At 42.0% G+C, this 22,290-nt stretch overlaps 1 protein-coding gene and 1 long non-coding RNA gene across 5 annotated transcripts in view; one reads left to right on the top strand and one right to left on the bottom strand.

Annotated features, from left to right (window-relative positions):
* Positions 1 to 22,290, bottom strand: part of adck1 (aarF domain containing kinase 1) — an 88,389-nt gene that overhangs the window by 51,536 nt on the left and 14,563 nt on the right. The window lies entirely within an intron of this gene.
* Positions 1 to 22,290, top strand: part of LOC309695275 — a 158,412-nt gene that overhangs the window by 135,290 nt on the left and 832 nt on the right. The window lies entirely within an intron of this gene.

Genomic DNA, 22,290 nt, shown 5'->3' with positions numbered 1-22,290 from the left:
ACTGCTTAATTTATCCTAAGCATGTCTGCTCTGCAAATTTATTATAATTAACTAAAATAAACACTTATGCTATGGCTACAACCCTGGTTGTCCAATTAGCACAAGTAGTTGTCTCATTATAACGAGACCTCCAGCGTGGCCTTATCAGAACCACAAACACCATTATGGCACCAGCAGGCCAGGTGCCATAATGGATAAAGGTAAGTGGTCATTCTGTCTAAATACCCTGAGCTCTGTCCATGTCAATCTGCAGCGCAAAGACTCAACATAAGGTATGGAGCCGGTTTTGCTCTTCAGGGGCGAAAGGCAGACAATAAAAGGCAGCCGACAGTCTTCCTTTCCTTTTCCAGATGTCCAGAAAATATTACCCAGAAATATCTGCCAGATGCACCTTGATCGGTGAGAAGGCCTCATCCATTTCAACCAGAAACTGCAGAAATGATATAATCACTACAACAGAGGACTGAAATGCAGTTCTCACCAGATGTTGCTAACAATCCATCTAACCTACACGTGCAAAGACATCAAATCATAGATTTCCACAAATTAAGTGTAATAATGAGAAATGACGCAGGGAAAACGTATTGAACACATGACGAAGTGGAGGTGTAAAAAGGGGAAGTCACGACACCAGCTGAAATCCTTTAGTAATTAGAAAACAATCCTGCAACTTCATGCAAATTCATATCAGCTAGTTCAGCCCCAAATGGCGACCTATAAAAAGGTGTGTCATTGCCAAGGTGTCGCACAAGAAACATCTTATGATGGATAGAATAAGACCTTCACAACCTTAATGTTGGGAAAACCACTGCTGACACTACTAAAGGTTCTGATGAGCAATGTTGGACATCTACGGTTTGATTTCTTTGCATGTATGGATTGGACGGGTTGTTACTGACATCTGGTGAGATTTATCAATAGCACTTTTTTTTAATGTTATATATATACATAGTTAGAAAAAATACGTATTTTACCCACTGTATTTACCGCTGTACCAAACAAAGGAGGTCTCTGCCAATTGTCAATGGTCACTGTATGCTAGTGTGTGTAACCTAGGGGACCTCCTGCTTGTCTGCTGATGTATGCAACAACTGTAGAATTTTCTTACCTGACTAATACATGATTACCTTTCAGCCAAGGGAGGAAATGTTTTAGCAACAGATGAACTGCCAGCATTTCCAGACAGTTTATGTGGTTAGAGCACATCTGTGGGCCCCATCTCTCAGCCCAGACCATAAGACAGAAATCTACAGAGACTACTTTCCTGACTGAATCTGTCATCAAGGTAATGCCCTGAATCAAGGAACTTTCACTGGTAACAAGTACATAGGGATTTTGTGGAGACCCTTACTGCCCAGTAAGGCCACGTGGCACCAAACCCTTCCACATACAGGTGTCCCAGTTGTATTGCCACTACAGAGGAAGCCATCAGATCCAGTAGAATTGTCACTGTTTGAGGATAACAGCATTGACCCTGAAGATTTCTGAGGATAGAAAAGCTTTCACTAGGAGGAAGATTAAACTGAGTGCTCTAAACAAAATGCAAATAACCAACGAGACAGGCCAGACTCAAACACAGGACTCAGGAGATCAGATATGGTGAGTTTAAAAAATAATTTCCCCCAGGGATCAATAAAGTATTCTGATTCTGATTGATTCTGATTCTGATTTATTTACAGTGCTCGTGAAAGGAAAACTATTTACAACATCTTCAGGCAGGGATAAATCCACAGTCTCTCTTTTCAAGTTCCTTGGAAAGGAAACCGAACAGGAACAGAATCGTCTCCACAGCTCTCTCACACATAAATCGCTCTCACTGGGGAAAAACACCGGGGCTTCTGCACAGAGGAGGGGACACGTACGTAGTCGTTGTGCAAACTGGAAACAGACTTACTGATCAGAGACGGTTTCACAGTGTGGTCGGTTCAATGCTCTGGTGAAGACCGAAAGTTTGCTCCCAGCATAAGTAGTGGCAGACTGATCAGCAGACGGCAAACAGGTGATCTTGATTACTTCAGGTGTGATGGAGAGGAGGTAAGCACACACACAAACACACCACACACTTCACAGAGAGAGAGAGAGAGACGCACAGAAGGACTTGAGGACCGTTAGAGTAGCACCCAAACAAGAGCCTTCCGGCGACCCGCCAGGTTTATCATGATGGTTGTCTCTAAGCATGGTTTTATCCAATATGGCTGATTGAGGAACCCAGGAAGGTTCCTCCAGCATGTACCCCTCCCAGTTCACGAAACGCTGAAGCCTTCTCCCACGTCTAACTTCCATGAGCCGCCTTACCAAATATGTTGGTAAGCCATTGATGAGCTGGGCAGGTGGGGGAAGGTTCAGACGCAGGGCACAGAGGACTCGAGACAGGGTTTCAAATGAGAGACAGAAAACGTTATGGATTTGCATATTGTGCAGAAACTTGAGACGTTCAGACACAGGGTTGATAATGGCATGTCTTCAAAAGGGCTGATAAATTTGGACAACATTTTCCTGATTGAGTTCTTCATGTGCTTAGTGGAACGCCAACCCTTCCAACCTCGTCATTAATGGGGTCACTTGATGCGTCTGTTGGCAAGGTGCTTATTCTGCTCCTTGGTGGCAGCTTGACTGACCACGCTGCTTTCTAGAGTCGAAAACACTGTGACGGTGGTGCTGGATGGATAGAACAGTGCACTCACCTTCAACTGATGTAAACAATGGCAGCTGATAACCCAAGGATGCCTTTAAGGGTGAGAGGCCGGTGGCAGAGGAGGTAAGGGAATTGTGTACGTACTCAATCCAGGTCAATAGAGTGTTCCAGGTGGAAAGGTTGGAGAAATCAGGTTGGACACTTTTTACCCGAGTGTCCAGAAGATATGGCCGCAGGTCTGGTGATACGATTACAAAATCGATCATCGACCTGTGGCTTGGTAGCCATCTTGGTAGCCGGGGATTAGTCCGCCATGGCCTCCACTTCTGGCCGCCGCCTGGCACACAATGCACCCAACCCCTACAGAGCCTCCTGTGGGTGGTGGGCCTGTAGGAGGATGTGCCCATGTCCTTTTTTCGGGCTGTGCGTGCCGGGCCCCATGGACTAAGACCCGGCTACCAGATGCTCGCCCTAGGGCATCCTCCCTGGGCCTGGCTTGAGGACAAAGCCCCGGTAACCCTATCCCGGGCAGGATGAACTGTTCCCTTGGTGTTCTACTTGTAGGGGTCTTCTGGATTGCTCTTTGTCTGGTCCATCACCCAGGACCAATTTACCATGGGAGACCCTACCAAGGGACAGAGCCTCTGGAGAACATAGCCCCTGGGGTCCCTGGAACACACAAACCCCTCCACCATGATAAGGTAGCGATTTGCGGAGGGTCTAAAATTAATTATTTAGTAATTTTTATATATAGATGTGTTATTTTATAATGATCATACAACAGTTTTTGGAAAAATAAAAACAAAAGTAAACTGCCTTCACAATACTGTATGAGGTTCTGTCTATATCTGGTTGCCTGTTGCTAATGTTAAACGAATTCTGTGTTAGTAGCAGGTTAAACCCTTAAATATGTTTTTACAGAGGAGTACCCTTTGATTAGAAACGTATTATTTTCTTTCTCTTTAACTCTGTGTCTGTTTGCACATGTAATTAAAGCACAGGCCTCTGAGCTGGGTCCTCGCTGTGCAGGTTGATGGACAGTCTTCAGATGCCGTTAAGCACAGATGGTAAATTATTTTCAAGGAATAACTCCTACCCACCCTTTGTGCTCTCTGAATATGTGCAAGTGATAAAGACAAAGTCACAAGTTCTTGGCCAGTCACTCCATCACCTCAGCCAAACTGCTATGAAAACATTAAGTGTTCTTTAATTTTATAATATTCAGTCTATGGAATGAATATTGGTGGATGCACCAACAAGAACCAAAAGACTTAGAATCTACTTTTAAAATAATATTTTTTTGTATGCATACAGTGCTTTCACAGATTCAATATGGACATCATACATAACAGCTGTCAATATTACAGATGCCACTATGATGGAGATCTGGATCCAGCAGAGAAACCAGCCTTCTCCCCTTAACATCGGGCTCGCTAATGTTCAGGTCCTTAACAACAAACTGGACAAGCTGCGCGCACAGATTAAGCATCAAAAGCTCATCAAGAACTGCTGTGATTTTGCATTCACAGAGACATGGCTGGAGCCCAGTGTGCCTCCTGAGCTGTTTACACGAGGTGATATATTGGCTCTGAATGCAATGTGCAACGTTATTAGTGATTCAGAGAATTCTAAACCAGAGGCAGCATTCATTGTTTAGGGAGACTTTAATAGAGCCGGTATGGAGACAGTTCTCCCAAAATTCTATCAGCATATTTCTTTTTCTACAACAGGCGATCAGACACTGGATCATTGTTACATCCCATCCAAACACTGTTACAAACTCCACCCCTACCCTGCACTTCAGACGACACACCACAGTTCCATACTGCTATTTTCTGCATACAGGCAGAAACCTGAACAGGAAAGCCTAGTTTCCAGAAACACTTTCAAATGGAATATTAGAAAGTGGTATCCAAGACCAGACATCCTTCCAGATTGAAAGTCTCAGAGTGTCACCTCTACTCCTCCCTGAGATCCTGGATCCTCTTCAGTTTGCCACAGACGACGCCCTCGCCTCCTCGACTTAGAAAAAGGGAACACATATGTGAGAAAGTGAAAGATGTCTATCTGCAGATGGATTTCCAACTTCATGAAAAGGACCCAGGTGGTGAGAGCTGGTAAATGCACATCCTCCTTGTTTATGACAAACACAGGAACGCTACAGGACTGTGCTCTTTACTCATAACTGTGTTTCTAAGCACAGCTCCAATGTCATCACTTTATTGCCAAATGACACGACCGTTGTGGGCTCAATCACAAACAATGATCAGCCAGCCTACAGAGAGAAGATGAAAGCACAGGACAATCTGTGTCAGCGTCACTAAAGGGAATGATAGTGGACTGCAAGATTGCAACATGGAACACTGACCCATCCATATCACTGGTGCTAACGCTGAAAGAGTTAGCACCTTTAAGCTCCTCTGTGATTCCAGTTCTTTTCTTCACACAGACATTGTGGTTACCTTGGCCTCCAGAAACACTGTGAGGAACCTTGGTGTCTTTTTGACCATGGTACATCCTTGAGTGCACATATTAAACAAATGTGTAGGACTGCTTTCCTGCATTTCGACAAAATTATTTGCACAACATACATAGAAACATCATGTCTGGCAGTGATGATAAAAACTAGTTTATGCATTTATTACTTCCAGGCTTGACTACTGTATTTCATTATTATCATCAGGTTCTCAGAAGCTTGCTGAAAAACCCCAAGTGTTCCAAAATGCTGCAGCACAAGTACTGAAAGAGGCCAGAGACCATATTTCTCCCATACTAGCTTCTCTTCAGTGGCTTCCTGCTAAATCCAGACTAACTTAAAATTCTTCTCCACATATACAAGGTCCAAACCATGTCCTGTCTCATGGTGCTGTATACCCAGATAGAAAAATTCACTCTTGGACTGCTGGCTTATTTGTGGTTCCTACGGCATTCAAACGTAGAAAGAGAAGAAGAGCGTTCAGCTTTCTCCTGTTTTCACTCTCTCATGGCACATGCCTACACCTTCCTGAGAAATTGTTTTCTTATATGGGGTCGTCTGATTGTTGGGGGTCTTTGCTAAAGCATATAGTTAGGGCTGGACCAGGTGACCCTGAATCCTCCCTTAGTTAAGCTGCAATAGACGTAGGCTGCCGGGGGATTCCCATGATGCATTGAGTTTTTCCTTTCCAGTCACCTTTCTCACTCACTATGTGTTAACAGACCTCTCTGCATCGAATCATGTTATTAACCTCTGTCTCTCTTCCACAGCATGTCTTTATCCTGTCTTCCTTCTCTCACCCCAACCAATCACAGCAGGCCCCGCCCCTCCCTGAGCCTGGTTCTGCTGGAGGTTTCTTCCTGTTAAAAGGGAGTTTTTCCTTCCCACTGTCGCCAAAGTGCTTGCTCATAGGGGGTCATATGATTGTTGGGTTTTTCTCTGTATGTATTATTGTAGATTCTGCCTTCCAATATAAAGCACCTTGAGGCGACTGTTGTTGTGATTTGGCGCTGTATAAATCAAATTGAATTGAAATTGAAAAGTTGGGTCTTTACAACATAAAGTGTCTTGCATTGACTGTTGTGTGAGCTATTATACACAATATATTTGTATAAATTGAAATAATACAATCAAAGCCTTTCTTTCAGTTACTGCATCTAAACATTTCCACTATCTGTTCATCATTTCTGCACATTGGCTTTGAAGTTTTGCTCATTACAACCTTCATGACAGAATCAACTTGGTATTTAGGAGTTTTTCTTCACAAAAACTACTTAATTAAAGTCCTTTCAGTAAATTTCAGTTGGATGAAGATAGAGCTGGGCGATATGAGATTTTTTCATATCACGATATGTTTTTTTCATTTCAGGCGATAACGATATCTATCACGATATAAGCCAAATAACTATTTTTGTAAGATTTAAATGTGCCGTTGCTCACAAGTAAAATGTGAAATAATCAGCAGCTTGTTTTTATTTAAATATTTATTTCTCATAATAAGTTCAACAGGGTAGATGTACTTAAGGAACATGAGACTTTTTCAGATAAATAAAGGCAAATATTGCAAACTACACAAAAGGCAGCCGCTAAAGCGTTTAAGTTTCAAAATAGAACAAATGAAACAGACTAAATTGTCAATTCCACTTAGAAACAAAATATTAATTCTAAAAATAAATCTTAGTTTGTTTTAGAGAAGAACAGACAAAACTGACTAACTTTTGTCAACATCAAATAAACTGAGAACTAAAAGGAAATTCTCAATCTCTCCTTGTTGTATAGCTGAGCTTTTCAAACAGTTTTAACAGTTACTTTAGTCTGACAAAAGCCGAATGACGAATTAGCGCTTCCAGTCAGAGACTGAGGCTACGTCCACACGTACACGGGTATTTTTGAAAACTGAGATTTTCCGTTTTCGTTTTAAAAAATAATCCCGTCCACACATAAAGGCAGAAATGAAGGAAAACGCTGCTATGAACATGCCAAAGCAGCAGGTGGTGCTAGATTCCTAACCGTGCAGAAATGTTGGCCAATCAGAAGTCTAGAAGCCTCGGTGGGAAAAAGTAAACAAAGCTGGGGCATAGAAGCAGAACCGAGTCGTATGTGTGGAGGGACAGTAACTGTGTGTATATGTAAGCATTTAAACACTGCAGAGAGTAGAATTAACAGTATTGTAGAAATTCATTTCACCGAAACAATAACGTGGCGCACAGTGTGACGCATGCACCAGTTCATTGTATTTCCAGACTTGCTTTCGGCACATTTACAGTGCACGCTACTCTGTTTTTTGTCAGACTTGAAATAGCTGAAATACCTTCACACTACGGAACTTCTATGGCTCTTCCGTTCGACAATCCCTCCGGCGTTGGAACCATCATCTGTTTTCTCTTCGGTCACGCTCGGTTGATTTTTCTAGTCGGCACACTCATTTCCTCCATTACGCGCTGGCTGCTTCCCAAACAAACACACGTGCGGCTTGGCACTTGTGCTGTACGTAACAAGTCACGCGACGTGACGCTGCGGCTGTGATTGGTTCGGCTCTGCGCTACTTAATTTGGATTGGCTGACCTTTTTTTTTTTTTTTTTTTTTTTTAAAAGAGGACAAGAGCGGCGAGGTCTATCGCGATAGCTTAATCTCTCTATCGAGTAAAAGTTATATCGCGATACATATCGTTATCGTTCTATCGCCCAGCTCTAGATGAAGATCTGGAAATTGATTTAGATATTGTAAAACATTATGTTGTACTTTGGTAATTATGGCTGCTGTCATGCTGCTTGACCAAATGTGATACAAAAAATTAATTCTTTCCCGTCCTGCTGGTGAGGCATCCTGGCCAAGGTCTAACAGCCTCAAACCATAACACTAACACCGCCGTGGTGCACGTTAGGGACGAGGTTCTGAAGCTAGACTACAGTCTTTATTCTTTCTCCAGACACAACATATGATTTATATAATGAGCATTTAAAGTTTGAACGAGGGTGGTGAAGATTATCTGACTACTTTAGATAACTGACATTACAAATGCATAATGTCCTACTGTGAACAGTGAGGTGACAGTGTGTTATTTGCAGCTGGACAGCAGCATAGAGCAGCTGCAGTAATTGATTTCTGCTGTCACACCAGGGCTAAATGACTGGGATTAGTGGACTATGAACAAGGCCTATTTATTACTGGGACACTCGTGATTAGCTCGTTACTCAGTTCACTGAGGTTCATCTCGCTGCCTGTCACGGGGGAGGGGGTGATATGTGTGTTTGTGCTTACATTTAAGCCCGGACGGTCAATAGGCCTTGTCTACAAGTATTATAGTTACAAAGCCCAAGGCGTTAGCAAAGCCATTCACAAGAAATCCTGCAACAGTTAATACAATAAGGCAAAATATACAGTTCCTAAATAGACTGAGTGTGGACCTGGGCGCTGCTCCATTTATTAAAATGCCACTTATCTGAACACAGTACACAACAGTACAACAAGGTGGAAAATACAAGCTATTTGTTATCTCTCCCAGCCAAGTGTAGGCAAAAAGCACTCACTATATTTCTGCAGTGGTGCTGCTTTCTTTCACTGCAATATGAGAAGAGCCACAAGAATATGGGAGAAAATGAAGAAGGGCCAAAAGAAGAAGAAATGATGGGGGAGGGATTTCAGTGAGAGCCACAGCTCATTTGATAACATTTATACTCCTAGATAACCGAGTAACATGGAAACACAGTACTGGGGATTTACACTTCTGCTCGAAATCTGCATGGTAACTACTAGGGCAGGGCAATACGGCCAAAACTATTTATCATATTTGAAAATAGGGCTGTGCGATATGACCAAAATCTCATATCCCGATATAAAACATCTATCGTCCGATAACGATATAAATCACAAAAATTTTATATTTTCTGTCAGTTCTGTGAATCTCGGGTAGCTGAAGTGTTTCCAGCTGCGTGTCGTGTACCTGGAGTCGAGTGTTTTAACCGATTTAAACGATACATTTTTAGACATAAGTTGTAATGGCCGCCGTTTTTTTATTACACGGCGTGCTGCGAGGAAAAGCCTGTTATAACGTTTGAGTCTAAGGTTTATTTTTTAGCACCTGACAACTCAATAATACTTTTTCACGTGATTCCGTTTATTTTGAAAAGTCTCAACAGGATCTTGAGCTTTATTGTGAAAGGTTTATGTGGAAAATAAACAAACGGACATGCGATGGTTTTACCGTCGTTGTTGCTAACGACAACCCATAAAAACAGGCGCTTGTCTGTCCGTAGTGGGGTGATATTAAATATAAGAGAAAGAGAGAACTTTAAGTAATATAGCCACCACAGTGACCATCAAAATGATGAACAAATATTGCCGTAAACAGTTTATTTTGCGACACCACGAAACAAACGATAGCGTAAAATGAAACGATAGATGTTTTTATATTGTCAGCCGATACATATCGTTATATCGAACAGCCCTATTTGAAAATTTGCAATAACCATATAACTGACGATATACACGAGACAAAACACAACTCCACAACTTTATTAGTGCAAAAAACCCCATCAATGTATTTTCACTTAAACAAGCAGCTGTTTTTTGTGCATTAAAGTTATATAAAACATATATCCGACATATCCTCAGCATAACTTAAAAAGAGGCCATACACACACAATACGGTAATATAATGTTGAGGCGCAGTATGTATCACTCCGCGAGGCTCCTGCCTACGATAGCCGTAATGCTCCGACAATCCATCGAGCGGTGCGTCTTCGTAGCTTAGCAAAGTCGTACTAAAACATTTTTTGACAGATTTTCGAGCGCCGTGTACGACATCAAATCGTTTCGAGGTCAGTAAGCACAACTAGAATTCATACATAAGACGCACCAGATTATAAGGGGCACTGCCGAGTCTTCAGAAAATCAAAGGATTTTAAGTGCGACTTATAGTGCCGAAAACACGGTAATAACAACGGCCCACTAGCATGCTCTACCAAAAATAGTGCTTTGTTGTGTATCTGATGGACGAAAGCTAAACCAGTTCCACACCACTGAAGCTGCAGCATTTTTACAAACCAGTTCAGGTTCATCTGTTTCATTCAACGTTCCACTTTCACCCTTCTCATTCTCCGTCGCCGCCATGCTTTGTCCACCATGTGCGTATGAAAACAAAGGCACTGCGCGTGTTACCCATATTCTATCGCAATACTTCATTTTCTTATCATTGCCCAACATTACACCGGTGTTACTATAAAAGGTATGATATGGCCCAGCCCTAGTAACTACATCGTAGCTGCAAACCCCTCTGAAACCCTACGGCGTAATGAACACTGTGTCCTGAAGTACGACACACCTGAACTGCTAACTGCTAAACATAAACGGACCACAATAATTACTGGGGACCTAGGTGAGGAAAAGCCACAGCAGTTTCTGTGTTTCTATTGACTGGCACTGCATATAAGACAGCAGGACACAGTATTTAACACATAATGCACCACACACAAGTACAAATACAACAACAACGCTGGCCATTTATGTAGGTTAAAGCTTTATAAAGTTTCCTCACAGAAATCTAAATCAGGCCTAAATTTTACTCTTTGTCCGCTTCAGTTAGTCTATCCACCTTTTTTTGGGGGGGGGGGGGTATCCATCACCAGGGCACAATGACTCTTAGGATAGGGGAGGCCACAAAGCATCCTTCAAACCCTGGAGAAAGAAAGACACACTTTGGCCTGTATTTAGAGAAGCCTTCAAATACAGCCTTTGTGATGTAATCATCCTCCAAATTACCTAAATTATTAGCCTTCTCTCCCTGCATTGGTCTGCATACTCCCTCCACCTCAGTCATTGTTGCTTTTTGCACTTTATTCACTTCACTGGATTTTTATCTCTCACTGCACAGCAGCTTTTGTTAAGAGACCAGATATCCAGATATACACAACAGAAAATCAGAGACTAATTCATTCTAGTAGGAAACACGACTGTGTCTTAATTTACAGTTTGCGCAAAAGTCTCATGAGGAGGAAGCAGAGTCATCAAATCTCAGACCACCAAGTGCTCCATCCCCCCCATCACACAATGCAATGGTATATTGAGTCATCAAAGAAATGAAACACAGCAAACCAATTCTCACACTGGAAGCAGGAAACGCCCTTTTCACTGAGTAACTGACCATTTAATGCTCAGTGAAATCTATTACATTTTCAGTCAACAGTCTAACAATCTGAAAATCGGCTTCTTCCAATGCAGATCAGGCTTTTTATCAAAAAAGTAGGCCAACCTATGTAATGTAAATGTGGTGTCTTAGTAACCTTTTAAATTAAACACCAAGATGCTGTATTTATCAGCTATTTAAACCAATGATCTGAAAACCTTTTGATTCTCTACCCAAACAACAGGATGGGGCTCACCCAGCCCATCAGATTTTTATCTCCTACAGTCATTTGGAAAACTCAACAACTGCTGCAGAGAAATGTCACAAAGCCATTTTTCATTGTGATGTTTAAATAAATCATCAGTAACGCTGAGGTCCAGGCTCTGAGGAGGCCATTCCCAATGTTGTACATACAATATTTGTGAGCCACATTTGCAGAAGTAATGCAATGTGATTACAGTAATGCATAATCACATTACACTTTTCAACAATGCAGTAAGCCTTACTGTACTAAATTACGTAAATACATTACAATTCCAATAAAGTTGACAGCTTTGTGCTCTGAAGCGCCGTACCAGCTGCTGTTAGAGCCCTCTGGCCTGGGTGACACAAGGAAAGCAGCAGTGACAAGGAAATGCAGTATTACTGCTGCTGCTGCTGCTGCTGAAGATCAGCCTGTCAGCTGTGATCTAACTAAAGCAGGCAGCTGGGAAGCAAATGTTAAACACTCCCTCCTGTCCATATCCCTCAAGGATTCTCCCGCTTCAGACTTGTTTGGCTGATAAGCTGCCATCATGTGCTTGTCAAGGTCAGCAGTTATCAGGACACACCCCCAGTATTTACAGTGTGTCCCTCAGAAGGGCCAGAGCTTAAGGAGAGGCCGGATTTATGTGAACAGAGCACTCTCTTTTCTTTCCCATGAAGCAGCAGCGCTGACATTCAGAAGGCTGAGATCACTGCTGACATCTGCTGGTAAGATGGTGACGTGCACCCAGGTCTAACATCAAAGTCAGTTCATGTTTGCTCCATGTTAAATGCCAGTCTAGTTTATAGGCATGCATATGTGCAAATAACTATTTTTTTAACTACTACAACTATTGTACTATTACTACTATAGTGCAATTTTTTTATTCATAAATATAAGGTGGGGGTATTTATAGTGTGGAACATTCGTAGAAGATAAATAACATAAGGGTACGCTGCACTAAGAGTAATTGTCCTGATGACCTTAGGGCTCTCCTAGGGGTATATGGACTAAGGAGTTCAGTGAGGTAACACAGTGTGTATTGTTTATGATTTTAAAGGTAAGCAACAGAATTTTAAACTCCATTCGGTATTTGACAGGGAGCCAATGCAGGTCAGCAAGGACTGGGGTGATCGAGGCCAACCTTGCGGTTCCAGTCAGAAGGCGTGCCGCAGCATTCTGGATAACCTGCAATCTATGAAGAAGGGTGGAGTGGAGACCAAAGTAAAGGGAATTACAGTAGTCTAATCTAGAGGTCACAAAAGCAAACTGTGCTCTAATGTTTTATTTCTTATTTTGTCTGTACTTTTTGGGGGGTTTCGTACTCTGTTACAGCCTTTTATCTTACATCTTATGTTTTAACCTTGTCGTGAAGCACTTTGGTGTACCTTCGGTTTTAAATGTGCTACATAAATAAAGTTGTATTGTAATATTTTTTTTTATTTCAATTTTGATAATCCTCATTAGTATTTACCAAATCGTCAGATTGTGATCAAAGAAAAAACAATTAGACAGACATTTGCATTACATTTCCTAGATATTGTAGGCCACATCTATAACCGGAGCAATCTCTGGGAAACGTAATGCATAAGAACCATCTTATATTTTAGGAAGGTTTCACACATTAGGTCTATGAGCTGTACTACAGCCCCAACAAGAAGTGCATTGTAACACTGTAACTCGTTATCATGCAAGATATACCAATGTTCACATTTACAACTCTTCTGAAATCCTAACAAATTCTTTAAATAATTGCTTGAAAAATCTAATAAAAAGATGTTGGGTCCCACTTTATGATGAATAAAAAAGGACACATATTACCTGCCACTCCACTCAGTCCTCTGAACAGATGCTAGCGCCACTGTCTCTGAGTTTACAAGGTTACATGAACTAGGCCTCTACCTATTAAAGTTATGATTATAGTGACCCTCCAGTTCAAAATCAATATGTTGGAGTTAGAGCCATCCGATTGGAGTTCTTTCTGGGAGCTGATTGGTACAAAACCAACAAAACGGCATACTTGTTAATCTGTCAGTGCCTTTGTGATATATGTTGGGTCCTCGGGTGTGTCAAAACAGTGATCTTTATTTTTACGATGGTGACAAACTCACAAGGGCACTAATCTGGCAGATAGACCAGGTGGCAAGCAAAGATAATCTCTGTGTAGAAGAAGTCTTCTGTTCTCAATGAGCTGTGGTTGTTCAGCATGTTAGAACACAAATTTTCAAATAGTCACATCAGATACTAGCTGCTCATTAACTAGCAAGCACCACAGATGCATAGTCACTGTGACGTTGGATTGATCCTATGTATGAGTGGCAAATGGTAAATGGACTGATTTTTATATAGCGCTTTTCTACTCTGTTTGAGCACTCAAAGCGTTTTATTCGCTCATTCACAGCCAGGTGTTTTCTATCTAACATTCACACACAATTATACTCTGAAGAACACATCGAAGAGCAAGTTGGGGTTCAGTATCTTGCCCAAGGATACTCAGGGATGGATGATCTGATATCCTCGTGTTGGTGTTGTTCCCAGACCATCATGAAAATGTTGTTCCAGGTTCAACATTGCAAGTGACCAATCACATTGTTGTGACGTTATTCTTTTGCGCGCCAAGCCAGTCGTGTATTTATGAAATTCCAATGTTGCAAGGACAATATCAGTTCTGCTTACCGTTTATTAAAGGGTTACGGTTACGGTTAGGGTTAGGGTCAGGGTCCGTTGATCGGCGGACAGAGGCGGTTTCACGCAGCTTAAGCACAGTTTTTTGTTTTACGCCGTTTTTTTCCGAAGTCGCAAAAGTATGACGTCACAACATTCTGATTGGTCACTTGCAATGTTGATCCTGGAACAACATTTAGTATGATGATCTGGGAACAACACCAACACGAGGATATCAGATCGTGCCTCGGGGATCCAGACTGGAGAAGCCAAGGATCAGATCACACATTACCTGTTCTACCTCCTGAGTTACAGCCATGCCATAGTGCATCTAATATCCTGGTGTATTCACCATTAGTCAGTAACCATCATAAACCTATTTCCTATTGTGTGCTATGTATAAGAAATGAACCCTGTAAACCATTCACGAACTCCAAACATAAGTTAGTCACGAGTCAGCTAAATGATGAATATGCGAAGTAGAAATATGGAAGAAGTCATTGACAAAGTAGCTGATGATGCAGTCTCCCACAGTGCCTAAAAATTACAACCTTACAAGTATTCACTGTAATAAGGCTAAAAAAGACAGCTCTTTGACAATGGGATGGTGATGAAAGAATTTCCATAATACTATGGAGATGTGTTGAGTTAATCAGCATTTTGTTCTGGGGGGGCAGGGGGTGTCCATGAAAATCCACCTTCAAATGGCTGTTTCACCAAATCACCTCTGTGCTCCTGCCGTCCTTTAATGCAGCAATGGAAACAATGAAATCATTAGTCATCATTATCCGTTAGTCCTCGCTGTCACCAGGTCCTCATTTCCCCTCCTCCCTCTAATTCTCATTTCACTCCATCTCCTAAAATAACCTCACAAAGTCCACTCCCGTTTCCTGATGAGGCCGGTCTTAGTTTGCCTCACAATCACACCCTCAGTCTGTCTCCGTATATACTATCACAACATTTAGCCAAACTACTGAAGCCATGTTGATGTTCAGCCTTTAAACTGAAATTGGACATACCAGTATTACTATAAATATGATCACTGGTTCATTTACTAGAAGAAATTTCACAACAACAAATTCAATCTGGCAAAACAGCAGAAACCCTGAAGCTGTACAATTCTAACCTAATAAACAATAAGCATCCATTGTTCCATTTCCTTAGCTGCTTATCCATGTTCATGGTCATGGGGTGGCTGGAGCCTAGCGTAGCTAGTAGTACTTCACGGACAGAACGCAAGTGTATCCCATCTACAATAATGTTTATCATTACAAGTCATTTTACAGACATCTAGCCATTGTCTTTCACCTATCCATGGTCGAATTAAGGTTAGGCTAAACGCCAACACACTTTCAATTATCCTTGAGAGGATAAAGACCTGGTCCAGCGTTCCATGACAGTACGAAAACTGCACTGTTCCTACTGTATCCGAAATTCAACGAACGGATGAACGTTCCTTTCCAGTACCCCATTGTAGAGCTTCCCAGGAAGGCTGAGGAGTGTGATCCCCCTATAGATGAAACAGATCTTCTGGCCCCCTTCTCAAAGATGGGAGCCACAAGCCCAGTCTGCCAATCCAGAGACTCCACGCCATGTTGTAGAGGCGTGTCAACCAAGACATCCCTACAACATTCAGAGCCTTTAGGAACTCAGGAGAAACCTCATTCATCCCAGGGGCCTGGCATCCAAGGAATTGTTTATCGACTCCCAGTGATGGGTGAGTCGTCGACTCACACCTCCATAGCTTCCTCTACAGAAGGTGAGTAGGGTTAAGGAGATCGTCAAAGTACTCCTTCCATCACTAGATCAGCTGCCTCCCACAGGCTAACCATGTCCAATAGGATTCCTCCTTCAGCTTGATGGCTCCGTGCACCTCCCATGTCCGCCCTCTAGTGGGATTACCACCACCACAGGCACCAACCACCTTGTGACCATAGTTCCTTGCAGCAGCCTCAGCAACAGAGGTGCAGAACATTGTCCAGTTAGACTCACTTGGAATGTTGGTGTTCTGGCAGAAGTGCGAGTTGAAGATGAACTGGGCCGGAGCCTCTGCCAGGTGTTCCTAATGCGCCCTGACTATACATTTGGGTGTCGGACCACTGCCAGTAAGTTACATATAATGAGCACTTCGGGGCATTTAGTGGAGCAGAACAATGGAAATCCTACTGTTCTCACTCTCTTTCATTAAAAGTGGTATTAGTTCAGGATATAGAACTATGCTATCATAAATTCAGATGATAGCATAAAGTGACTGTTACTATTTGATTAAGCTTCTGCTTTGCCCTAGCTAAATTGTGTAAATAAAATATCCTGCATCAGGTCTCAAGATTTGGAAATTCCCATTTAAAATGTTTTTGAAACAGAAAAGCACAATTTTTTTTCCTGGCCACTTAATTTTAAACCAGCCAAATTACCGAGTGCACAAATCATAGAAGAGAGCTGCCAATAATAAGTGTGGCTGACAAATTGTACTTGTTCCACATGGCTACTCAGGAAAATATTTGAGAGCCCGGCAAATGTCCTTATACAGGCTTGATCTAGCTTCTGCATTACCTGTTGGGGAAGATCCTTTGGAATCAATTTAGAGCCTTTGGGTTGATTCTGGCAGATCCAACATCTTCAAAACAGCAATCTTTCATGTTTGGACGTGAATAACTTCAACAGTAATTTGGTGCGTTCTAGCTGGTGTAGCTTAGTTACCACACTGAGAAATAAAGCTCCCCATTTCTGCCATTCAACCCCCAGTGATGGTAATCTAAAAGAAAAACAAAAGTCGATCTATTTTTTGCCTTTTAAAAAAAAAAAAACAACCACATAACCAGTGGATTGAAATGTTTTCAAGAGTTTTTTTTTTAAATTAAAATAAATAAACCAGCAGAAACCATCATCTTTAGCTAAATAAGACGTTGTGGAACTTGCATAAAAATCATTTTACACACATTTGTCCAGTGACCTGCAAAATAAGCATTTGAAGGACTGCCGCTAACTTCAAGGATCTTTTTGTATGTTCATGGATGGAGTTGATTCGGTCTAAACTCCATCTCTAACACCATACTAGTTATTTGGACATTTCGATGTAAGAGATGAAGGCAATCTCTTCGTGAGATTTACATTTTTACATGTTTAAATACTGCATTTTAATCCGCTTTAAATCTCTATATTTGAAACAGCCAATCCCTCCCAACCTTGCCCACAGGCCTGTACCAATGGCCATGAATTATTCATGTGGGTTAAAGAACCTTCATTTAATTTCCAATCATTTTCATCTGTTTGCATGGCTTGTAATGAGATGCTAAGATGCCTGAACTCCCTGAGACAGGGAGAGAAGGAAAACAGACAAAGGGACAGAGTAGCACTTAGGATTGCATAATCAGTCCAGAGATAAGGACCTATCTCCATCAACCAGCAAACTCTAGTGTTTCTGCTTTTCTCTTTATTGATGTGCATCTTCATTTCTCTCAGTCTTTTGTCTTTAAATCAAGAACAGAAGAGAGCACTGGGAAAGGCGAATGAGAAAAGTAAAGGACTGATGCTCATATAGTGTTTTTCTACACTAACTGAGAAGCGACTGCAGGTTCAGTATCTTGCCCAAGAATAATTTGCCATGGAAACTTGAGCAGCCAGCGATCAAACCACTAACTTTCCAGTTAGCAGAGGACCTCCTCTACCTCCTGAACCATAACAAGGCAAAAGAGTACAGCTTTTTTCTAGACAATGTACAACTCAACACAAATCATGGCACATCAGAATCAGAATCAGAATCAGAAAGGGTTTTATTGCCAAATGTTGAGCAGGTTTACAACATTAGGAAATTGCTGCGGTGCTTCAGTGCAAACATAGTGTCATAAATAGCACTTAAATAGACATGAAAAAATAAAAGTAGGGATAGGAATTAAAAGTGCTACGTAGAAAGATATGTGCATGAGCTATACATGAGATATATACATGAGAATAAGAATTAAGAGTGCTACGTTGAAAGATATATACATGAGTGCAGGTGGTGATCAGTGCCAAACATGGAATGATGCAGTGACACAGCGTAGGGTCATGTGTTAGTGGTGGGGACAGTCATATGGTTATTGTTCATGTGTCCAACAGCAGAGGGGAAGAAACTGTTCTTATGGCGAGAGGTTCTGGTGCGAATGGACCGGAGCCTCCTGCCTGAGGGAATGTGAATAACATGTGAATAACATGTGAATAATTATAATTATACTGCAGATTGACGGCTTGAACAGAGAGCTCGGGACCGTTTTGGGCTGGAGTCCCCAGCCCTACGTCAGGTGGTGGAGGTATGTGGTGGGGTGTGGTCTCTCTCCAAGCGTAAAGTCTGTTTTCTGTCACCGCAAAACAAGCCTGCTGCTCAAGCACACGGTGCTTTTCTGTAGGTGCACTGTAACATCAGGACATGAGATAAAACCTTCATTCTAACCTGCACTGTGTTCAGCAGATGAGTTGGCAAAATATAACATTAGAAGTCAATGTCAGAAAATAATATTAAAATGCATTATTTCCATAACAATGCTGCAGTCGTTCAATTTAGCTTTATTTATACAGCGCCAAATCACAACAACAGTCGCCTCAAGGTGCTTTATATTGTAAGGTAGATCCTACAATAATACATACAGAGAAAAATGCCCCTATGAGCAAGCACTTTGGTGACAGTGGGAAGGAAAAACTCCCTTTTAACAGGAAGAAACAGTGAAATGCAAAAATATGCAATTTCATAGGTAAAGCTTATTCTAATCAACAAAAGAAAAGAAAATCTATGTCGTAATATGATTAGCACAGTGACGAAAAAGGGTGCAGTAAATTATAGCTCTCCTCTCAATACTGACTCTCCTGATGGTTAATAGCATAATTCATTTACCCTTTTGGCCCTCTGGTTATGTGCACTCCCACCCCCCTGAACGTACTGTTCCAGTCACAAGTAACCAGTTGGTTTTAACAGCTCTTAAATCAACATAAAAAACATTTTTACCACCAAATTCAGTTTAGTGGGTGAGTCAATGGGTCGTTCAGTGGGCCATTCAGGGGGTCAGAGGCCAAAGGGGGCGTTGTGGGGTGGATTCCCATTCATTTCCTATGGAGGTCTCTTCTGACCGGGAACACCACAGATGTAACAAAGTTGTTTAAAACACTCAAAATTCAGCAAAAAGAGGTGCTCATCACTTTATGTGTTATATGTAAAGCTACAGTGGGCCTGGGGACAGACACAGACCTGCACTGATTTTTAGAGCAGTCCTGCTATAACAATGTAAGTTAAATGAGTCAAATTGCATCCAAACAGGTGCATCTATAGGTCAGCAAAACCCAAGTGCAAGCGACAAGTGACATTTCCTTAGGGTGAGAAATTAACAGCTGAATAAAAAGCTGGTTGCAGAGGACAAAAGCAGTTCATCTGTTCTCTCACTGCAGGGCATGTTTCACCTCTCGTCTGGCAGACTTGAGAGACCTCCCCTCCTTGTTCTGTGATAGACTCTAATTGACAATAAATGGCCACTCAGTTCACTCAGGGAAGCCTTTGATAAGCTTGGACGACTGGCTGCTTAAGTAGCTTTTTAAGTCAAGCTCTCCATGAGAGACTGAATATAACTCGGTTTCTCTGCTCACAACCGAACACAGGGTGTGACAGTGTCAGCAGGACTGAGGAAGAAATCAAAGCTCATCGACTGTGTGCTCAAACATGTCACAAGAAACAAATGTCCAGCTGAAGGTCAGAGGGTTACACAGCTCCACAGTTTGTAAATCACAACCACTCAAATGCAACTACAGTGCACCTTTTGGACTTTTTGCATTTTTCTTAAAGCACTGTTGATTGGTTTCTTTATATTTTAACAAGAAAAACATTGCATTTTTTTTGGACATGGATCTCTTATTGGAGGATTCCAGTAACATTGAGCTTCACAGGTGGTCCTGCTTCATTAGAGCAAGGATAAAAGCTTTTGATCCCCTTTACAGTCTGTAGTTGCCACTTTTCAACATGAAGAGAAAGGCAGAGACACCAAGTAGGCTGAATAACATGAAATGGACAGTAAGAGAGATCTATTAACCCCTGGTATTAAACTTTGGAAACAGAACTGTTGTTCCATGTTTTTCTCACCATTAAATTTGTATTTTATTTAACTTACATGTCATTTCTAAGCAGAAAGTGTAAACACACTGCTCAAAAATAAAGAATAATGGTTGATATATACACTGATATGAACTGGGTGAAGTTTATTTGATTTAATTACCAACCTACAGATAACTACTCAATTCAAAGGCACCCTGAAAAGCAATGTGAAAAAATGATGTGCCAGGTTAGTCCATTCAGCCAAAAGTTGGTTGCAGCAACTCACAACAGTATTTATTAATTTATTAACAGTATTTCACAACAGATGTAATATTATCTACAGCTACTCTTAGTACCATTGATGTTAAGTTAGACTCTTTTTCTCTAATTGATCTTTCTGAGTTAACTTCAATAATTACTTCCTCCAAACCATCAACGTGTCTTTTAGACCCCATTCCTACAAAACTGCTCAAAGAAGTCCTGCCATTAATTAATGCTTCGATCTTAAATATGATCAACCTATCTCTAATGATCGGCTATGTACCACAGGCCTTCAAGCTGGCTGTAGTTAAACCTTTACTCAAAAAGCATCACTAGTCTCCTTCCTTTCATATCATCCTTGAAAGAGTAGTTGTCAAACAGCTAACAGATCATCTGCAGAGGTTTATTTGAAGAGTTTCAGTCAGGTTTCAGAGCTCAGCACAGCACAGAAACAGCTTTAGTGAAGGTTACAAATGATCTTCTTATGGCCTCTGACAGTGGACTCATCTCCTCTTAGTTTTGATGGTGCTGAGCCAAAGGTTGTGTTCAGGTAACCATCCTGTCAGTGTTTTATCCTCCTCCCTGTACACAGTTCCCGTACAGGCAGGAGTGACTGTAGTGTGATTAGTTTATTCAGTGATTGGGGGGAGCTCGTGCTGAGGGTCAGGGAGGAGGAGCAGGCAGTGCCCATTTCAACTGCCTGAGGCCACTAGGACAAATAATCCCTGATCCAGGCACACAGATAGGGATAGGGAGAGGGATAAACCAGTCTTAATGAGCATCTCAACCCGTACTCCAGGAATGATGGTACTGAACACTGTCGTCTGTAATCTATGAACAGCATCCTGATAGTTTTCAGGTTGCTCGAGGTGACAGAATGCTGTGGCAGTGCGGTCCTCTGGACATCTGCGTGCCCTGCAGGCGACCTGGACGCTGATGAGTGTCCAGGTTCTGTGGGAGTCAGGCCTTTATGCGCTGCAGGATATGCCTCTCGAAGCATCTCATGACTGCTGACATTAAGGCAACAGGATTGTAGTTGTTGAAACACTTTGGGGCAGATAACTTTGCCACAAGAGTGATGGTTGCTGTCTTCAGGCAACCTCATTGTGACAGTGAGGTTGAAACTCCTGGTCAGGCACAAAGTACTTTATCAAGTACTCTATGTGGGCCAGGAGTTTTCCTGATGTTCACAGCTTTCACCACCTATCTCACCGGGTGTTCCTGGAAGACAAGAGCAGCGCTGGTGGAATCAGGAGGCAGCTCAGCTGTGTCCGGGCTCTTCAGCAAGAGAAGTTAAAGCACTTTTAGTATTACTATCTACTCGGATCGGCTCGACGTGGCACAACTCACCTCGTTTTCCATTACAATTGAATTACAGAAACAGTATGATGCAACACGAATGCCACAACAAAGGTGGACATCGAGCCACAATATGGCTGCTGCCCGGTCTGTGACTCTGTGTCACCACGGCGTTGTGTTTTATAGCCAGTTCCCTCATTACCGGGTTTCAAAACTGGCACTTTTGATTTTCGTGAAGGAGACGTTCTCATGACTCACCGAGTGATGCCACCAACTATCCAATCACTAGGATGAAGTCTGTTGATGTCACATTTTCAGATTCGCCTCGGATCACTTGGAACGAGCAGATACGAAAAAAGTACCAGCTACTATATCCTAATGGAAAACGCTGAGAACTATGGCACGCCGACCCGAGTAGGTACTAATGGAAACGGGGCGTAATTCTTCTGCCAGCGTGGTGTCAGCGGGGTGGTGACGGGTGTGGACCCTCTGTAGTTGGTGATAGTCTGTAGTCCCTCCCACTACAGAGCATCC

This window comes from Aulonocara stuartgranti (assembly GCF_965226115.1).
Source record: "Aulonocara stuartgranti genome assembly, chromosome: 19".
Taxonomy (NCBI): Eukaryota; Metazoa; Chordata; class Actinopteri; order Cichliformes; family Cichlidae; genus Aulonocara; species Aulonocara stuartgranti.
Note: the sequence above shows the minus strand (reverse complement) of the source record. Positions and strands in the feature narration are given on the sequence as shown.